This window comes from Mus musculus, chromosome 4, assembly GCF_000001635.26.
Source record: "Mus musculus strain C57BL/6J chromosome 4, GRCm38.p6 C57BL/6J".
In the NCBI taxonomy this organism is placed as follows: Eukaryota; Metazoa; Chordata; class Mammalia; order Rodentia; family Muridae; genus Mus; species Mus musculus.
This window is the reverse complement of record NC_000070.6, coordinates 41,642,182-41,649,931: the sequence shown is the minus strand read 5'-3', so window position 1 is coordinate 41,649,931 and position 7,750 is coordinate 41,642,182. Positions and strand designations below refer to the sequence as shown.

General features: G+C 46.4%; 1 long non-coding RNA gene across 4 annotated transcripts; it reads right to left on the bottom strand.

The window, feature by feature from the left end:
* Window positions 1-205: 205 nt before the first annotated feature.
* Window positions 206-6,957, bottom strand: Gm12405. 4 transcript variants are annotated; one of them, XR_001784267.1, is made up of 4 exons: window positions 6,879-6,957; window positions 3,373-3,792; window positions 2,309-2,968; window positions 206-1,874 (listed from the first exon to the last, which is right to left on the bottom strand). It is a non-coding gene; the product is annotated as a predicted gene 12405 (long non-coding RNA). The 4 variants fall into 4 exon arrangements; XR_001784269.1 differs by having other exon boundaries at window positions 3,373-3,465; XR_001784268.1 differs by lacking the exon at window positions 6,879-6,957 and having other exon boundaries at window positions 3,373-3,465; window positions 3,700-4,965.
* Between the last annotated feature and the right edge of the window lie 793 nt (window positions 6,958-7,750).

Here is a 7,750-nt window from a genome sequence, read left to right as displayed (position 1 = left end):
GAGCGATGAGAAATCCTGGGAGAAGCTTTGATGGCTGGCCTGTAAAGTCACGCGCAGCTTTGGGCTGGAGGCATAGCTCAATGGGTGGAAGGCTTGCCTAGTATGCACAGAGCCCTGGGGGTGGCGGTATATGCCTTTAATCCCAGCACTTGGGAGGCAGAGGCAGGCAGATTTCTGAGTTCAAGGCCAGCTTGGTCTACAGAGTGAGTTCCAGGACAGCCAGGGCTACACAGAGAAACCCTGTCTCTAAAAACCAAAGAATAAAAAAAATAAAAAATTGCTGTCATGAGAAGACAGGATTGGGCGAGCTGATAATAGCTACAGTTTGGACAAGCTGTCACTTGCTATGGTCACCCAACTGGTGTAGGACAGACAGGTTGAAATTTAGGCATTTCAAATATGAGGTGCTAAAGGTACCCCCTGAAGAGTCTAGTCAGCAGGTAAGACAATGACTAAGTCAAGTGTGGTGCTATATGCATGTAATCCCAGAACTAGGGAGTCTGAGGCAGGAGGATGGTGAGTTCAAGGCTAACCAGAGCTACCTAACAAGACTGTGTTTCAAACAAACAATGGCTTTAAAATCAGAAGAATATCAGCTTCCGCTGACCTGGAGACAAGTGGATTAGCCTCTCTAATACTAAGTCTCCTTAGAAAAACATCGTAACAAACAATGTCTGTCACCACATCTACCGTACGGAAACATTGTAAATCTCAGGTCTTAGTAACAATAGTAACAACAGCAGCTACAGTAAGCAGCATCTGGGACTTAGGGAGTGAGAGCTGGGTTAGTGGCAAAGCACTGTCAAAACAAAACAAACAAACAAGCAAAACAAAACAATGCAAAAAAAAATGGGCACTGAAGCTATGCAGAAAAGCTTGCTACAGACAGGAGAAGGGGTGTGGGGGAGGGGATGGGAAAATGAGGGCAGGGACAGAGAGCAGTGTCCACGAAGGAGAGGAGTTAAGATGAGGGCAACCCAGCGGAGCTAGAGTCAGGGCAAAGCAGTAGATTTGGGTTCTTTATAAAGAGCCTATCACTTGTTGCTATGGGGTCTTGGGAAAACTCCTTAGTTGCCTGGAGCCTTGGTTTCCTTATCTGTTCCTTCCACCTGTCTCGCACTGAGGAGAGTATCTCCAAGGGATGGAAACTGCCAACAGAATACAGGTGCCTCATAAACACGCTGTTTTAGTAGGAAGAATAAATGTTCTCAGAGAAGGCGTCTGCCTGGAAGACAGGAACGGACAGTTTCCAAAAGGTATATTCAGCTTCGATGCTGCCAAATAGTCAACAAGATAAGAATTGAAAATGATCACTGGAAATGACACAGAGATGACAGTGACTTTGCTGAGCCAGCCTGGGGGGTGAGATGGTGAGAGGAGAAGGCTGAGGTGGGGTTGGGGGCTGGACCTGGGGAGCACTGGGCATGGGAAAGTAGGTGACAGCATCACAGAGGGCCAGTGAGCTGAGCAGGGCTGAAAACGCAGGGCAGTAATAGGGTTTGGTGGAGGGAGGCCAGAGCACATAGCAAACCTGCCTGTCCCAGAATGAAGTGGCTCTATCCTACCCTGCCCCTACAAGGGGAGGACTGGCTCTGGCCTTGGGACTCTTTGTTCTCCACACAAAGCTCCTCTGTCTGCGTACAATCCCAGGCCCTAGGTGCTCTCAGGGCAGCAACTTGGGTCATTCAACCGAGGCCAGGCACCTCCTCTCTCTGCCCTACTTTCTATTGTGACTTGAGAAAAATGGAAATGGCTGCTGTCTTCTGCCCCGGCTTCAACTTCTGACCTTGATCCTGCGTGCCTGGATCTGCACAACCCGAGATAGGTGGATGATAGCATCGAACGGCTTCTGAGTATTTCCTTTCTCCTGGCTCCTTCCAGTCAGTGTTTAGCCACATAAGGAAAAAAAAAATTAAATTTCACTTAAGAGTTAGACGTATTGATAGACTGGTTGATTGTGGGGTAACAGCGTATCAGGACAAATCAAGTTGATCATGAGGGACTGACTGAGCTGGTGGACAGAGGGACAGTGGGTATCTCCTAATTCCAGCTTGAAACAGGCCAGTGAGAGGGCTGAGTGGGTGAAGACACTTGCCCTCAAGTCTGATGATCTAAGTTTGATGCTCAGAACCTCAGGCTGAAGGAGAGAACCAACTCCCCCAAGTTATACATGTGTGTATGCTCTCTCCCTCTCCCTCTCTCTCTCTCTCTCTCTCTCTCTCTCTCTCTCTCACACACACACACACACTCTAAAAGCATACATATGTACAAACATTCGTGCATAGTACATACATACACATATACGTACATAAAAACACAGTGCTCCAGTGTGAGGATCTGGGAGTCTTTTTTAGGTGCTAGCAATGCAGCCACTTAAGTACAGTCTGTTGTCTCATCTCAGACCTTGGGCCAGATATTAGCTGAAGCATTTGAAGATACGACGATAAAAAGGGTCCAGCATGGGTGGTCTGCAAGTGGCTAAGGGGGACGTGGATATTTTGAATTTGGAGAAGGCCGTTTGTTGTAGTCTTGACCTCAGATTTCGAGGAGTTAGACAATTACTTTTCCTTGCTGAGCAGCAGATGCTGCTATTTGCTTGTCTCTAATTAAGACACTGCGTTACCAGCAATCAGGCCTGGGATACGCCGAGCCACCGGAGCACTGGGAACCCTTACTTGATGTCCCTAGACTGATGGCCAAACGGCATGGCACCTCTTTGTAAAGTGGTTGGTTAGAGTGGGATAAAGCGAGTACATTATTCCGGGACAGTATAAAAAGGACCATTGTCTGCTCTTCCTGTAAGCCCAAAGACATGGAGAGGGACTGAGTAAACCACTCAAAAGCCTGAGTCTTCTTGGGTCTTCTTTGGTAGTTCAGGGCATGCGGTGCCACGGATTTCTTGTGTTTCTGTAGAGTTCAGGAATATACGTTGTGTTAATGACTGTCTTCCTTCAGACGGCTTTTCTATCTGGAAAAAATTTTAAATCCTACCTTTAGAAATAAAAATTAAGCCGGGCATGGTGGCGCACGCCTTTAATCCCAGCACTTGGGAGGCAGAGGCAGGCGGATTTCTGGGTTCGAGGCCAGCCTGGTCTACAAAGTGAGTTCCAGGACAGCCAGGGCTGTACAGAGAAACCCTGTCTTGAAAAACCAAAAAAAAAAAAAAAAAAGAAAAAAGAAAGAAAGAAATAAAAATTAGTTGTGCCCTGCCCCCTCCATCCTCAAAATCTTGTCAGGCATGTGGATGAACTCTGGACAGGCAGATCTCTGGAGATCTCAGTCTGGGCCTCTTACCAGGTCCAGGCCTGTCAAGACTGCATACTGATAGCTTGTTTAAAAAAAAAGAAAAAGGAAAAGGAAAAGAAATCCTACCTCCACGTGGGGGCGGGGAGAGATCAGAAATGGCATGTGTTTCCAGCGTCTCTGGAAGCTGGTCTGCAAGCAGGCTTCTTCACCCATAAGAGACTTCCGTGTCAAGGGGAACAACAGAAATAAATTGAAAATGACTAAAGTTGACTAATATTTCTGGTTCTCTTTCCTTCAGAGCAGCACAAGGAAGATTGATTTCCTGTGTTCTTTGATGTCAGGTTTGGCTATGAGATTTGATCAATACAATGACAGAGAACAGCGGCATATGCTTGCGCCTGTTGTTTGTTTGAGACAATGTCTCAGGTAGCCCAGGCTGGCCTTGATATGTACCTGAAGCTGGCTTTGGAATCCAAATGCTCCTGCCTTTGCCTCCTGAAGTGCTGGCTGGGATTGAAGGCTCGGAGGATGCTTTGCCTTGTTTGCCTAGGAGCAGCCAACCCACCCTGTTAGGAAGGTGATACGTATGGAGGTGGAATCTCTTACCCGTAATCCTAGCTCCTGGGAGGCTGAGGCTGGAGGACTTCTGCAAGTTTCAGGCCTACCTGGGCTACAGAGTAAGACCCTGTCTGTCAATGGTAGAACTAACTCCCTGCAGCCTGGTCCATTAGTGACCACAGTGAACGGGACTTCTCCATCCAAGCCTGGCCCTTGCTGGAGCTATAGTAGGAGGAAGAAATGTGTTGTGTTGTTTGAAGTCAATGTTTGTAACTGTTCTGCCTCCTCCCTAGCCTTGATCGAGGGAGGCAGGAAGCAGGCTGACACAGGGCTTCACTTTCTGCCGTGGTTGGTAGAAACACAAGTGTCCAGCTTTGAGGCTGGTAGTGGCAACGGCCATGATTTCTCAGCGGTTGCAATAATGAGTTCCTACCACAGGAGTGCCATGGAGCTGTTAAGATTGGCAGGGAATTGAGCCCAGAGCAGCAGTGGCTGAGGTCTCCTCTCTGGGCTGTGCATTCAGTATGGCTTGGGTCTTGTTCCTAGAAGCTTAAATTCAAGACCATTTCCATGTCCCCCCCCCCGTAATTCTTAGCTAAATAATCTCTTTTAACAAGTCCCTTCTCTGCTCTAACTATCCAGTGTAGATTCTATTGTTTGTGAAAAGGAACTCTGAATGACAAAATTACTATATATTTTTTTAAAGTTCAAATCCCATCAATTACAAAAGGCAAGTTACCTTGTGAATTCCCACAGGGAAAAAAAAGGACTAAAAAGTTACTACATGCTGTTACCTGAGAAATGCTTCCTGATTCCAAAGTTGTTTAACCTGGGGGGGGGGGGGGCGGCGGCACAAAAAAGCCCCTTAGAATCAATGAAATACTTTAACAAATGGGATTCTCCCAATGAAATTGCTAAGTTGTTTATTGTTTAATTTATTGGGCTTTTACATTTATATAGTGGTGGTGGTGATGGTGATGATGGTGGTGGTGATGACAGTGGTGTGTGTGTGTGTGTGTGTGTGTGTGTGTGCATGAGCATTCCAGAGCATGTGGAGATGAGAGGGCAATCTGAAGGACTTGTGTTCTTTCCTTTCATTTTGTGGGTCCCAGGGATCTAGTTCAGGTCATCAGACTTTTCAAATGCCTTTACATCACACACACACACACACACACACACACACACACACACACACACACACACACAGAGAGAGAGAGAGGGGGGGGTGGGGAGAGAACTGTACCTGTGTCTTGTATCATCTGGAGAAGGAGCTCCACACCTAACCCCCATAAATGCAGAAATTTGTGCTTGCTCAATCCCAGAACAATCCTCTAAACGTGAGAAGAGCAGTGTCCATTGGAGCAGGGACCTCCTCTACCGCAGTCCTCTCAGAACACTAAAGAAGGGATCTCACCGTTGTGAACTAAAGCTAGACAGGCTGATGAAGGAACTTCACAACCAGCAAGTGAGTCAACAAACAGATACCACGGGTTGTCTAGTCTTGTCATTTTATTAGTCGTGGCCCAAAATATATAGATGATGCTATGGATTAGTGGCCAACAAGATGCTTCGTTTTAATTCCATTTTAGTCTCTATTTTCCATCTCTAAATATTAGGACTCTTATTGCGTGAGGGGGGCATTGGTTTAAAGGTAGCCAAAAGGTACTGAGCTTGTTAGAAGTCATGTTCATATTTCATGGGGACCTAGCTAGATCATAAAGAGATAATACCCAGAGAATCTATAACATAAAAATAAAATAAAATATAAAAATAAAGGTCCTATAAAATAAAATATCTGAACATAAAAATAAGAGTCCTATAAAATAACCTCTGGAGGTAGTAGCTGAGTTGCCCCTCACTGGAAAGAAGGTGAATTAATTGTCATACGTATGACAATATAATCTCAATTGTCAATTTGGTGAGACCTAAATCACCTGGGCGTGGCTGTGGGATCGACTTCGATTAGGTTAACTGAGGCCAGAAGACTTGCCCACTGTGGGTGGCACCATTCCCTAGGCCAAGATTTTGGACTTTATAAAAAGAAGAGAGTAAGCAAGCTGAGCACAACCATTCATTACTCCCTGCTTCTTGACTGTGATACAATATGGTTAGCTGCCTGGAGTCGTTGCTGCTGTGACTTCTCCATTGTGATGGATTACAACCTCAAACTGAGAGCCAAAACAAACTCTTCTTTAAGTTACTTTTCTCTGGGCGATGTCCATGCTTTTAGTCCCAGTGCTCAGGAGGCAGAGGCAAGCCCATCTCTGTGAGCTTGAGGCCAGCCTGGTCTACAGAGCAAGTTCCAGGACAGTCAGGGCTACACAAAGAGAAACTCTGTCTTTTTTTTTGGTGGTGGGGGGGGGGGTTGAGACAGGGTTTCTCTGTATAACCCTGGGACTAAAAGCATGTGTAGACCAGGCTGGCCTCGAACTCAGAAATCTGCCTGCCTCTGCCTCCCAAGTGCTGGGATTAAAGGCCTGTGCCCCCACGCGCCCGGCAGAAACTCTGTCTTGAAAGACAACAACAAACAAAAGATTCTAGCTTTGAGTTGCCTTTGGCAGGGTACTTTATCATCCCAACAGGAAGTAACTAAGAAGGTGAGCTTCCCGTTGCTGTAACACTTGAGATATTTAACATTTATTTGTTTATCTATTTTCTTAATTGTCTCTTGAGACGGGGTCTCATTATGTATCTCTGGCTGTCTTGGAATTCACTCTATAGACCAGACTAGCCTTGAACTCATAGAGATCTGCCTGCCTCTGCCTCTGCCTCCCAAGTGCTAGGATTAAAGCCCTGAGCCCCATGCCCTGCCAATACCCAACTTTTAAATAGGAGAGGGAAAAAGGGGCTGGCAAGATGGCTCAGTGGGTAGCAAATGTTTTTGCTACCATGCCTGATGATCTGACTTCCATCTCGAGCACCCAGCTATGGACCATGAGAACCAACTCCTGAAAGTTGTCTTTTAACCTCAACACCTGAACATGTACATACATACATACATACATACATACATCATACATACATTCATAAGTGTAATAAAAACTTTTAAAGTAAAAAGGTTTATTTTAGCTCACAGCTTTTTTGGTGTCATGACTTCCTGACTTGTGGCAAGGTAGCACTTCAAGACAGGAAGAGAGGAAAGCCAGCTTGCTTCTGCCAGACAAGAAAAAACAGAAGAAGAGATTTAAGCCCTCCAGCCCCTTCCAGCAGCACCCCCCCACAGTGGCCCAACACTCCCCACTGGGCCCTGCTTCTTGAAGTTCCTACCACCTCTTAACAATGCCAAACTGGGGACCCAGCCCTTTGGGACACATTCTAGATCTAAACTCTAGCAGTTTGTGAGGCTTTGTCTGGCAGACAACGGGCAGATAATATTGACTACTCGCCATTCTGCTGCTCCTGCGCTGGGCTTCTGGAAGTCCTGCATCCCACTCCATGGTGTTCTCATGTGGGTCCTGCTAACCGTTTGGCTCCCGTGGCTCGAGCACTTGTTGAGTCGTCCAAAGTTAAACACATCTGAGTACTTTCTGAGAGGAATCTCAGACTGTATCCTAAAAGAAGTGGCAGCGACAGCAGGGGCCGCTCCACCAGTCTGTCCATGACCACCTGGAGTCTAGGTCCTAGACAATAAGATTTTAATGTCTGGAATTGTTTGAAGTCTTCTTTTCACCATGTGGACCAGGCGAAGATTGTGGACCATATGAGAGTGGGGCGACCAGGGCGTGTGGCAGCTCTAATGTTTCGGCCAGTTCTGACTCCTTAAGAGAGCTCACCTACTTTTCCGACTTAACTCTCACCCTGTTGCAAAAACTAATCGGAACCGGACCTCATTCCTGAACCTTGGAGCTGCTTGTCCGTGTCTGCTAAACAGCTCTACTAAAGCATTCTACCTCAAATTTGACATCTCCAAACATTACGGCCTTAGTTCTTTGCTGAAACTTATGTT